The following is a 13256-nucleotide window of genomic DNA, read 5'->3' on the forward strand; positions in this document are numbered from 1 at the left end:
GACCGAAACGGATGTTATGATAACGATACTCTTGGAAGTATGCTGTTCTCGGAGATAGAGACGATCGTCGCGCACGTCCGCGTTAAAAAGAGCTCGCGGTGCCGGTAAACCGGAGAAACTCGAAACTACGGTAGAACCTCGGTAGTTGCGCGAAACGGGACCGAAAATGCGTGCAAGTATCGAGGTCCCTCTGCAACTGTCGCGGCCAGCCAATCAACTGTAGACAATCTCCGGCGTCTACCGCGTCGAATCCTCGTTATAATTATAATTTCTGTGGAAGAGAAGGAGGATTCATTGTCGTGACAAAGAGTCCCCGTGAATGGGGGTAACATGGCACGTTAAAGCTCTCGAAAACCGTGAATAGTGAAATATTTCGGTGGTTCTGTACATTTTAGAGGTTGGCGCGCGGTTATGTTAATTGCGACGGGGCTTGTATACGTGCGCGTAAGTATTCTGGATTCGCGTGTTCCGCGTAGCGGTCGTGCAATTCGATAAAGAAATCTGAGGGAGTAAGTCTGGTGATCTAACGGGCCAAGGTCTGTTGCTTCGGCGGGCCATCCATTCAGTTGGAAAACGTTCATTCAGATAATCCTGAACGAAAGTGGAATACTACGTTTCTCTCTGACTCCATTCGTCCGACCTTACTGCGATTCTAAGAATTTCTACGAAATTTACCGACGCGTGACGCAATACTCCTGGAAAGTATCGTCGATATTCGAGATCTTGCAAACAACGTATCTTTCGCAAGAATTTTATTTATAATGTTATCAGTAGACCTCTATGCAAAAGAAAAATTGTCCAAGCCGATCGTAAGAAACGAGAGTTAAACGAAAATGTAATTCCTCTTTTAGTCATTTCAGGAAATCGAAAATAACATTATTATTCAATTTTTTAAGTGTCTTTACAGTTTGATAGTTGACCATTTTTATTGTAAACGCGTAAAATCCGTAGTCTATTTATCACCTAGCACGGTAATTTTTCTTTAACTCTCACATGGACAAATAGAACGTATAAACAATTTTAAAGCTTTAGTATTTAAGAGGGAGGAATTCGAGTAACTCAAAGTAGAAAAAAATCGGTTTCAGAGAACAAGTTTTGTGATATCTTTAGAAGAACATAATAAATTGTAAAGGACAACATAATAAATGAGTACCTGGATACCCGGTTCCTCGCGCAACCTTGTTAAACACGTGTAATGCATAATTTATGAATTCGATGGACCTCTGTTCGATCATTACAACTTCTGGAGCGGAACGAACAGCAATCTGTCACTTTGTTATATTTATAATCGAAGAAACACTTTCGTGCAATTGTTCGACGATACTAGCGGGCCGTTTTCACACACACATACACGCTCTGTATTACATCCTACGGTATAGAGTGTGGTAGAGAATATAAATTACAGTAAAGATAAACAAAATTGCTGGCTCAGTGTTATGTAATGCGCGGGCTGGCGCGGCTCGCGTGTCCAATAAATGCAATTAATTTTACCGGTCAATTACCGAGATAATACGACGGTGTCCATTTCGAGGGTTATAATTAATGGTTTTGATATGGAAAGTAGTGCGGCAATTTCGAGGCGTATCGGAATGGATCTTTTTTCGTCCCGGGACTACGAATCCTCGTAGGCTGCGCCTCGGTGCCGCTGCTTGGTACCGTAAGCTCGGTCTGCGTGAAAGACGCAGGAGCCGAGCGGGGCCGAGCGAGACAACCGGAGGAAGGAAAGCTCGACGAAAAGCGATATTCCTTTGGTTCACGCGCGAGCGACCCGACAAAGTTCCTCGATGTTCGGAGAGTCTGGTGTACGCTTCTTCGTGTTGAAGGATGGATCGCGTTACACGTCCGTATCGTGTAACGCCTTGATCTACAAAAGAGAGCACCTCGCGGCCTGGAACGGACTCGTACTTCGCTGCACGGACTGACGCCAATGATTCTTACCGATACCGCTGTACACTAACCAGCCACTCACGGCAAAAATTATTTCATTACACGTGTACAGTGACTCCAACTAATATTGGCACACTCTTAAAAATCGCATAACATTGTCAATATTGGAGTATACTGCTTGAATTTTTCTGAGAAGTTTGACCAATTGGTTCGCTTACATGACGTGAAAAAAACAAATGTTTGATTAAAATTACAATTGGTCGAAATTGCAGAGAAAGTACTAGGAGTTGTGTATTTTGCAACTTTTTTATGCGGGCTTATATTAAACATTTTAAAAGTAGGTTTTGTACATCTGTATGAATTATACATATTCTGAGAATTCCATCAAAATCGGTCAACGTTGCAATGAGCTACAGGTGTTTCAAAATGATCACGTAAGGGCAAAATTCCCTGAGAAGGTCAAAATTCTTCGCCCTTAAGCTTTCATTGTTAAACGTTTGTAGCTCAGTGGAATGTTAACCGATTTAGATGAAATATTCAGAATATGTATAATTGATACAGATGTACAAAACGTACTTTTTAAATGTTTAATATAAGCCCGCATAAAAAAGTTGCAAAATACAACTGTTAGTACTTTCTATGTTATGTAAGCGAACCAATTGTTCCAACTTCTCAAAAAAATTCAAGTAGTAGACTCCAATATTGACAATGTTATGCGATTTTTAAGAGTGTGCCAATATTAGTTGGAGTCACTGTAGTTCGAATCACCGGTCATGTACCTGTGCGAGTACAGGGGGCGTTTCTAAATTACTAAATTACTGCTTAGCCGAGTCATAACATGTCCACAATAACTGTCTTCAGAAGTACGTTTTTAAAAAATTCATAAACAAAACAATCGATGGTCCTAAACATTATTTAGCCTAAAAATTGCTGTATCATTACTCAAAATATTTTTTACATTATTTAATTTGTATGTATTTAACACTAAACCTACCACGCGCTGTCAAATTACCGTTTTTGAAATTTCGTTTAGAATTTCTTGTATACGACGTTACTGTATCGCCATGTAACTTATTGACTTTTCCTATAATATACATACAACCCATTTTTCAATATTCACAACTTTCTGTATTGTTTACTTTCCGAAAAAATTTCATGGCATGTCTTTCTATATTAAGATACATATTTTTTTTTTAAGCGGTCATTTGACCGCTTATGGTAGGATTAGGTATACATGAAATGTCGGTAGGTTTAGTGTTAACAAATTACTAGACATTTCAGTACTGTACGAGTAAATTCCACCATTTCCGTATGTATAGCATGATAAAATGTATATAGAAGGGAAATATTCTAGGTCGGAAGAAACGTTTCGTTTTGGAGTTAAAATGGCTTCGAGTGCAAAGGGTTAATAACATAAGACTGGTCCGTCGTGCGTGAATCGTTAATCTCGGATTTAAAAAAAAAACCGTTAAATCACGGCAGTTAACGTGTTAATAATCCAGGGATATTATCCAATCGCCCGTGTGTGTATACTTGAAATGATTATTGTCAACCCGGTAATAAACGGAGGATCTATAAGTCTAGAAAGGATTTATGTGATTACCGTGTACCGTACAGCTCAAAATATTCTGGCCGTTATCGTCGCGGCCGGCGCGTTTAGCATCGGCAAGAATCAATTGGAGCAGCGCATGCCGCAGAGACTGGTTCTGCCGGATCACGCACACTGGATCGGGATACGTATGGTATACTGTATGTACTTACATAGGTGGTCGAGCGGCTCTCGCGCATTTACGCGTATCCTCGTCAAGTCGAAACGAGACTCGTGGTCGGTGAGCGCGGGCGGATTACTGCCTACGGTGTGTGCATTCCATCGAAGCCTCGAAGCTTTCTCCCGCGGGACGACAGAGAAAAATACGTGAGAACGTGCATCGCCGTCGCCGTCGCCGTCTTCGTTGCCACTGCCCGCTGCGTAGATTAATGGGAAACTATGGTTTAAATGCTCTCGCTTTCGGTGAAACTCGTCGGGGTGCGCGCGCACGCGCGAACGCTCGATAACGGGGAAATTCGTTCGAATCGGGTTCGTTGCGATTCCTATTGGTAAAAAGCGAACGGAGTTGAACGCGTTCGAGGGGGGTAAAAGTCGATCGAGAGTGAAGGGATCGGCGACGATCCCGGTTTACGACGCTTCACGGTAGTCTAAATCTGATGATCGGGAGAATCAAAGAAAAAAGATAACGGCCTATAGCCTTCGTGTCAGACAGTATAGTGTTTCGCGACTTCGTGGTCACGCGACACCTCTTCGAACCACGAAGGCAGCGTGGTGTCGGGCAAGCGTTCCCCTACTGGCGCATGCTTGATCGGACGCGTTCGCGCAGGTTCGTGCAGGCTCGACGGTGCTCGGCTCGCCTCGGGACGGTTCGGCCGTCTCCGGCGGCAGGGAACGACCGGACGACTCTCTCCAGCGTGCTGTATCACAGTCTGGGTCAGTTCGCCGAATGATCTTCGCTTCAAGCGGGAGGACGCGTGCGCGTGTGCCCTTCTTGTGATCACGTGAGTGGAGAGCTGTTCGATACGATTTTGCGGCCGAGGATCGTACAGTGTGAAACCAGTGTCAGTGAACCGACGGGAAATACAGAATCCGCGTTGTGGCCAGTGGGATAATGTTTAAGTGTGTCGCCGAGAAGGCCGTCGAGCTTGTACGGAGTGAGACGAATCTCGCCGAGGAGTGTAAGAACGCGTGACAGGTAAAACGTAACCTCAATTCTTGCTCGGGGTAGTATAAAGATCCCCACGGTCAGGTTTATGGAGGCCGTGGAATCCAGTGTTCTGCTCCGTTCTTTGTGTACGACACGAGAGACTACTCGGTTCAAGTGCTCCGCCGCTGCGAAATACATACTCTCCTCGCACATTCTTACCAGCCGCATACAAGCGTCCTATAAACTCGTTCTGTTGGACGCCGGTAGGGCGCAAACGAGCCGTGGAACGGTACGTTGTACCGAACGATTTAAAAACGATGCGTCCACGAAACTCGCATACTTTCGACTGCACGCGTGTGACTCACGACCGGGGATGATGGAGAAAAAGTGAACGGAAAGTGTCGGCGGTGCCCCAGCGCACAGTAAACGCTTCGAAAAAGACGTTACGCCGTCTTTCTTTTTTTCTCTCTTCTTTCGGCTCTCGACTCGTTTGACTTTCGAACGGTCTCACGTGACCTTCCCGTCGGTTTCACCCTTGTCGCAAGGCAATCTGCCGCTTCCGTTTGCCCCGGCAAGAATGCCTCGGCAGTTTATCGTGCGTCGAGCGTCTTTCTCTCGCTCGTCCACCACGCCTTGAAATCCTCCGACCTTCGATTCCACGCAGAGAATCGGTTCTACATAATTCCGAAGCGTGGAAACGAAATGCTTCTCTTTTCGCGTGCTATGTCCCCGACGTTCCCCGCGGCGTTCGACATATTTTCACGCGTTGATGGATTACGCTCCCCGGTTTTTCTTTTTTTTTTTCGAACGTCAGCCATTGTTGATCGTTGTCTCTACGAGTAATCCCGCGAAACAGGTTTTATCGTTATTGGTGCACGCCGCCAATTTTTTCTTCGAATCCGATTTACCTGGTTCGATCTGTTCGATCTACGAGTCGAAAGTTCGATTTCATTTCACGATCGAAAGCGAATTGTTTACGTGTGCGAGTCTCTCCCCCGTTCTCAGGATTTTGACCATTGCCCCCGAGGACTATGTATACGAAACATGACTCCGCTGGCCCCATCCAATAACAGTACGTCTTTTTTTTTTTTTTTTGGATTTCTATACCGTACCCAGGTCACTTTCAACCGAAACAGATGTTTGTGTGTTCGACTACAGTGCTCCCTTGAACAACGCGGTTCGGATTACACGCGAATTTTTTTTGGCAAATTTTATTCTTTTTCAAATTTATTTCGAATTAACACCAGATTTACGGGACCCGTCAAAATGACGGATTCTAATAGTTTTAAATTGTGAAAATGCATTCATGAGCAATTATTTAACAAATTGATTTCTTTGGGTATATATTATTAAAAAAATGGCTACAAATTTTGATCAATACATTCATGTTATTTTTATAAAGTGATGTAAAATGGTCATTTTTAGTGCTCCGTAAACCTAGTGTTAATTTAACGTATCCTTACAATTCTCTTGATTTTATCGAGAATAAGAGAGGTGGGGATGAACAAAAATACAAACAAGTATTTTCATTGTCCGTTGTCATTGTCCGTTTTTTGAGGAATTCTTGATTTCATTTTCGAATTTTACACAAATTGTGCTGTTGTTATAAAAATAGTTTGAGGTTTTCAGCAAGTAAGAATAAAATTAAAATTAGGACTTAATTACTGAAATTCAATTATTTAAAATTTGCTGATAATGAAAAATTTCTTTAATTGATTGCATTTTAATCGAAGAAATTTCGTTGTGAGTCCACATCGTGAAGCATAGTTACCAGCCAGCATGTATAAACACGAGAAATGAAGTACATAATAAAGCACACAGGTGTATAAATAACACATCAATTTACTTAATATTGATGTGCTATGTAACTGTAGAAAACATGATTGACACAGAGAGTTAGAGGAGGCAATGCCACCGTTGTTACTAAGAGCCAGAAATAGATTAGAAAAGATACACGAAGATTCGCATTGCCAATCAAAGCTGTCGATAGTGTTTCTTCTCGTTTGTCGCGGTGTATGCTAAGATGCATTTAATAGTTACATCAGCCGACGTAATAGAAAAGATCAAATCGCTACCGTCGTAAATGCTTTCGTATAAACAATTCGTAATTGATCGAAAATTCGACAACAGTGGAAAATAAAATATGAGTTGTTCTAATGTAATATGTTGTTACTATAATTCGTCGTAATAGAGTAGTTAGCTGGAAAGGACGAGTGAACTACCTATTATTCGCAATTATCTGTACTTTAATAATTTCCCGTCTGCTCGTGTAGTTTCCAGAGAACTCTTCGATCTAACGTTATCGCATTATCTGTCGTGGCATAAATTATAGCACATTACAGAATGAATAGCCTCGATTAATTTTTACCGATTCGTGTTTTACTTGTTCCCCTGTTAATGGACGGCAAATTATCCGGTTGATAGATTAAAATGTGTATTTTTCTCTGGGGAACGGAAGCTCGTGGAAAATTATCTAAAGAATGGGCGTACAAAGTGGTTTTACTGCTTTTCAACAAAAATTTTCCACGTAAGTCGGGAGGTGGGTACGTGATTAGCATAAGGGTTGAACTAGTTTCGCGGTAAGCGAGTCTCGCGTATGAATGTTTATGTAATACTATACTATACTTCGGGGGGGAAACTAATACACGGGACGCCTGTCCGGATAAAGTAATCTGTGGCACTGGTTGGTGGGCTCTTCTCTCGGCGCAAATGTGAAAAACGGGTAACGCGCGGGCGCAGCTGAAAAATGATATTAACGGAAACTAACCGGGTTTCCGGTCGGCGGGGTTTAATGAAGACACGCGTCTCCGTGGCTCACGTAACCGAATGCAAATGTCCGTGTCTGGGATTGCCGGGCGAAACTGCCGGACGACGGAGAGCCCGTTTGTATGCGAGAATTACGACGATAATCCGTGGACAACGATCGATGTGTTCGCTGTTTCTCTTCTGTCACGCTTTCCAGACGTTTCCCTCCCCGTCGCCCGACCGCGAACCCGTCTATCGGGAAGCTTAACAAATTAGCATAAATATTCGTAGTTGCCACTACGCATCTATCATGCTTACGCTGATGCGAGCGCAAATTGAAAACCAACAGATCCCGTGCGATATTAAGAAACACCGGCCGAGAGACCGCTAGCCTCAAGTAATAACAGTGACATAATCCTGTAAACGCGCGTTGATCGCCACCGTATATCATTGCGTACTCCATGAAATTATTTCCCCAAGAATGCCATCTTTCCTCGGCGAGAACCCGAAATATCGGGTCGGGTCGGGTCGGGTTCCCGAAAATTTCGAGATTCCCGAAAGAATCGAGTTTCCCGAAAATTTCGATTTCCCTTTCAGGAATCCCGATTATTTCGAGAATCCCGATACTTTCGAGAATCTCGAAATTTTCGACCCGATATTTTGGGTTCTCGCACACGTCTTATTCGTGTAATTTTAGTCATATTTTTAAAGACTTCCGTCGCAAACTGATCTACTTTATTTTTTAAGCAAAACTGATATCACAGTCCAAGGGTTAATTGGTCAACGATGTATTACACAGGCAACATCGCCGAACGGTGTGATTAACGTTTCGAATTGTGTCGTTTGCGCATTAGAAATTTTCGTTCTCGGTACGCATAATGAAGCGTTTCAGTTTCCCTGGCCATTGATGCGGACACCACCAGGAAGTAGACATTTATGTAAGCGATAGATGTTTATGATTCATCCGTACGCACGCCAGTGCATACAGAGTGGATCATTCACTAAAAGATTAATTACGTTGATTCGCCAACGTTTCCCACGGTCGGTTTGTTACCTAACTCCTTCTGGAAAACATTTTGGAGAAATGTCATGAATAGTTGCTCGTCGTCGTTTCAGTGTGGACATAGCTTAAGGCCCTATGCTAAACGCGAGCCTATTGGATAAGAGTTCCAGAAAAGAGTGCGCTATTTTGTCGATCTCGGACGTAAATTCGCGACCAATAATCTGCTTGCGCGTATGTGTACAGCCAAAAAGTCGTCGACGTAGCAGCAAACGAAGAGGCACGTAGCCGACCATGAATGGCTGGGAGGGCCAGCCGAAAGTATGAATGGGCTAATCAATTTCCAGGCACAATCGCGCGCGGTATAACGCGTGTCCCTGGTAACCGCATCCGCCGGCACCCTGTGCACGTGTACGCGTACAGGTATAAATTTTCAAAACGAAATGTTCCGCGATACCCGGTTGCAAACGTATTGGATTATGCGCCTCTATCGTTGGAGTCGCCGTCTAGATAACAGAAATACGCATTCATAAAATGTTCATTCATACGCATTCATAGAATGCAGCGGAAATTTTAGAATTAAGGAAAATTCAATCAGGCGATGTAACCACTAATTACTGCGCATTGATGTTTCGCTTGCAACTATTCAAATAATATACCGAATATATGGAAATGGAAATTCGATATATCATGAAAGTAGTAACATTCTCTGCAAATATAGATCGTTTAACACTAGGTTTACGGGACCCGTCAAAATGACGGGTTCTAATATGTTTAATTTACAATTATTAATATTCTAAAGATACATCCATGAGGAATTATTCAAGAAATTTATTTCTTTGGGTATATGATATTTAAAAAAATGGCTAAAAATTTGGGCAGCACAGGCTCTTGTTATTTTTATAAAGTAATGTAAAATAGTCACTTCTAGTGCTCCGTAAACCTAGTGTTAACAAAATAAGGACGGATATAGAATTGAGATAGCGAATAATAACTGTTTAATAGAAGTAGACGATATTTTTCTACTTGTTGGAATAATTTTTTTTCAAGTTACGAGCGATCTCGAGAATTTGATTGCGCGATCGCATGATCTGATGAACGATCCTTCAGTCGCGAGTAGCGTACTTTCTAGAAAAAGGAAACCCGGTTCAATAGTCCTAAATACGCTATTCTCTCTGTTTGAAAGTCCTTGATCTTTTAGTGTTACGTCCGCGAGGAGCTAACATTAGCGATGGTTACAAGGTAGGGCGATAAAGCGCGCAGCTGAATGAATCTCGCGCAAACAGCTAACGTGGATCATTGCACGAATGATTCAGTGACTAGTCGATAGTACAAGGTCCCCGCTCATTCGTTTCTCGCATCGTGTGCATTCACGTACGTTATTCCCCCGTATACACTTCACTATCGTTCTAGGAATGACTATTATAAAAGCGATTGCAATCCGTGCCGTGATATGAAATTTTCATACGTTTCATTTCCTCTTTGTCTCTCTATCTGCATAAATATCTGCTGAACTTTATTACTTGGAATGTTTTCATTATTATTAGACTTTGACGGAAACGTTTCCTGCAACGGTTACATAATCTAATGAAGATCGGTGTACGGTAATATCTTTAACCGTGGATTTCGTTATGTTTATAGCATTTCTTTTATCTGTTTTACAACTCGATATAGAAAAATGGTTAATAGAATTGCTATGAATTACATAGAAATATATATTTCCGTAAAAATCTGTAATGCTGTGATAAGAGTTCTATTTAAAGCGATAGCGAGATAAGAAGTCAACATTACTTATCAATAGACTGCGGATTATGCATTTGTGATAGCATTAGGTAAGTGAAATTTAAAACAGTGAAAAGATTAAACGAGTTTAAAGATATTAATACATAATCCTCGTTAAAGTCGATAAACGAGAAAAGAGCTTCTCATTTTGAAATTCTATTCCCTGCAGTTGATGCAGAAAATGTTCAATTTGCATAAAGTTCCGCAATCTACTTGTCATAAATAGAATGGTAAGGATTTGTACCGGCACATGACAGCCATTTTGAGAGAAACTTTAACAATCTGACGCTGCATATTCGAAGTTCAACGACTCTTGGGGACGCTCCAGTTATTTATCATCCTGATAAGCCATACCAGCAATGGAAATTTTCAATTACTTGCTCGGAGATTGTAAAAACGAAAACATGTGATAACTGTCTCGAGTGTGTCCCATTATCTGGACGATTTTCGCGCGTGCGCCAATTTGTCAGGGAGTTTTCGGAGGCGAGGCAACAACAACGCGTTCTCTTATCGAGCCGATCGGTAAATAAAGTTCCCGACGGACTCTACTCGCAGGCAATTAGCGAAATAGAATTAATTCGGAACGAGCAAGAACGGGTTTCCGGATCGGCTACCGTGATAGATGCGCTCCTCTCGCATTTTTACGGTCGGTCGGCTGGCGAGCGAGGAAGACGCCGTTGTTTATTTATCCGGGACCTGGGCAGAGAGGGTGACCGCTTTTGCAATCGGTTTTCCGATAAGCCGATTTTATTCGGTATAATTTACAGTAATTTGAATACAAAACGTTAATCCATTTTTAATGGAGTGTGCCCTTAATAGCCGACCGGGATTTTAATAGTGGCGCTAATTGTCCCACTATTTTAGTTAAACCGCCGTCGGACGGCCACCCGTATAAATTGACCGGCGTTATTCCGAGCGGCTCGCCGCACTCCCAGAAATCGACAACTGGTTTTCGTAACACTATTTCATTGAATTTCGATACCGGACCACGCGGAACTTTATGGCTTTGCGCGAACTGTCTGTGCAGGTATTTTCTTCCTATGGCCAGAAACGATTCGTTCCCACGCTGAACATTAATCTGCGACTTAAATCTCTTCTATTTTCTCCATTAATGACCCTAACAAGCCGATAATATAATAACGTACACAAATCTTTCTAATGTCTTCTCCCCCAGTCCAGTGACGACTTTGTGCAGTAGATCTTATTTAGGAAAAATGTAGCAAAAATATAATAAAAATATTAACAGAGGTGCAGGAGAAGCGTGCTAATTTTCTTTGAATTCTCGATATTTTATTAACACGTGTGCAGGTTGCTGTATTTAATATTTTAACATACTGCTCTTCACCATCGTTGTAACGCACGTGTTTATGATGCAGTAGCTTGTAACCTCGACGGTCGAAGCAAAACATGCTGAAGAGAACTTCCTTGTTCGGTAGCACAGCGCCCGACAGATTAAATTAGCATTTTTTCCCGAGGAATTAAGAGGAACGTTTCGTCACCAGCTGGCGAGAGACAAGCTGAGGAATCTTTTGTCAACGAGGTGCGCGCGCGGCGTTTGTAAGACACACACAGCTCGCGTCTGCTTGTCCTACGAGAACGGCATTCCAAAACGTGCGATGAGAACGGAGTGAGCATTGATATTTTTGACATACCAATCGCGTGTCTGCTGGATACATGACTCTTCTCTAATAATAGGCGAGGATGCTCGCCGACGAATGTGAAATCCCGACGAAACTTTCAATCAACTCTTTGGCCGAGCCGCCGATGACTGAACGATAGCGTTCGCTTTCCTTTGCGGGACAGTCAACCGGCGTTTCGCAATTCTCGTTCGGCATGAAAAAAAAAAGAGAACCGCAGCCGGTGTTAGGTTTGTTAGAAATCTTTGTTTCGACGACACAAAGGAACCCCCCAACCATCGACTGCCGTTTCGTAAGTTCGAAAGAATTGAAATCCAATCGGGGAAAAAACAGTTACGCTGCTCGCGATTTGTTGCATTTAACAGTTTATCGTCGACCGTTCCGCCCGCTGTTCCGCAGTTTAGAGCAGCCTCGTCTCACTAAAAAACGGAAAACAGACTCGGCGAAGAAATTTTACGACGGTGCTGTAAACTGAATTCTGAGAAGCTCTTTTAAATAAATAAGTGCGTCACGGTAAGCTCTATTTGTACGAGCAGCGAAGGGTGCCCCGAGTATCTCAAAAAAGTAGTTCAATTCTTTTATTCAACTACATCCACCGTCCCGTTTCATCTACATTTTCAATTTTCGAAAAATTAACAACGTGACGAGTGGTTGAACGGTGTAATGTAGCCAAGAACAGAGCTGATTACTCATCAGTAGACTGCGGAAGTTTATGCACGATAAATATGTAACATGCATATGACATTTGTGCACGAAAAATATGCAAAATGTGCAAAGTATATAGGTATATATAAAATGTAGTATAATAAGCAATATATTAGTATGTTAGAGAGTATTCACGCGTATTGTTCGCGTGACAATAATTGCAAGCATTTTTCCAAATTTAATGTTGTTAATTGGTGGTGTTTGTCTGTCAAAATTAATTTATACGCGGAGAATGACCGCTCTACGTCACACGAAGTAATCGGTGCGTATTTAACACTAGGTTTACGGAGCACTAAAAATGACTATTTTACATTACTTTATAAAAATAACATGAATGTATCTATCAAAGTTTGTAACCATTTTTTAAATAGTATGTACCCAAAGAAATCGATTCGTTAAATAATTGCTCATGGATGCATTTTTACAATCTCTATATTCCCAATTTAAAAATATTAGAATCCGTCATTTTGACCGATCCCGTAAATCTAGTGTTAAATTTACTCCAACATTGTTCTGGCACACTTATTGGTTCTTGAACGCCCTCGCTATTTAAAATACTTGAAATCTTCGATAATGTAGAAAACTCTACATTCTTTTCTAAAGTAGTATTACATTTTTTTCTAATTTTTTCACCGCAATCACCAGGAATATTTTTTAAATGTATTATACTACTCATATATATTCCGACTGAATCATTTAACGTTAAACCTATAGTTTCTAGTTTCGGTATTGTTGGTAGTAAAGTGTTTAAGTGAGCCTTAATGTACATTAAGTGCTAAGCAAGTTGATCTTGCTGGAGCACCT

At 41.8% G+C, this 13256-nt stretch overlaps 1 protein-coding gene across 2 annotated transcripts in view; it reads left to right on the forward strand.

The window, feature by feature from the left end:
- The window catches only part of Plexa (plexin A), a 470402-nt gene that overhangs the window by 63746 nt on the left and 393400 nt on the right, over window positions 1-13256 (forward strand). The window contains exon 1 of one of the 2 annotated variants that reach the window (XM_076801866.1): window positions 4369-4631. The exons of the other annotated variant lie outside the window; for it this stretch is intronic. The gene's annotated coding sequence lies outside the window, so the exon portion shown is untranslated. Of the gene's footprint in view, window positions 1-4368; window positions 4632-13256 lie in introns of those variants that run through there. 2 annotated transcript variants of the gene reach the window in all.

Source organism: Halictus rubicundus, chromosome 16, assembly GCF_050948215.1.
Source record: "Halictus rubicundus isolate RS-2024b chromosome 16, iyHalRubi1_principal, whole genome shotgun sequence".
NCBI classification, from domain to species: Eukaryota; Metazoa; Arthropoda; class Insecta; order Hymenoptera; family Halictidae; genus Halictus; species Halictus rubicundus.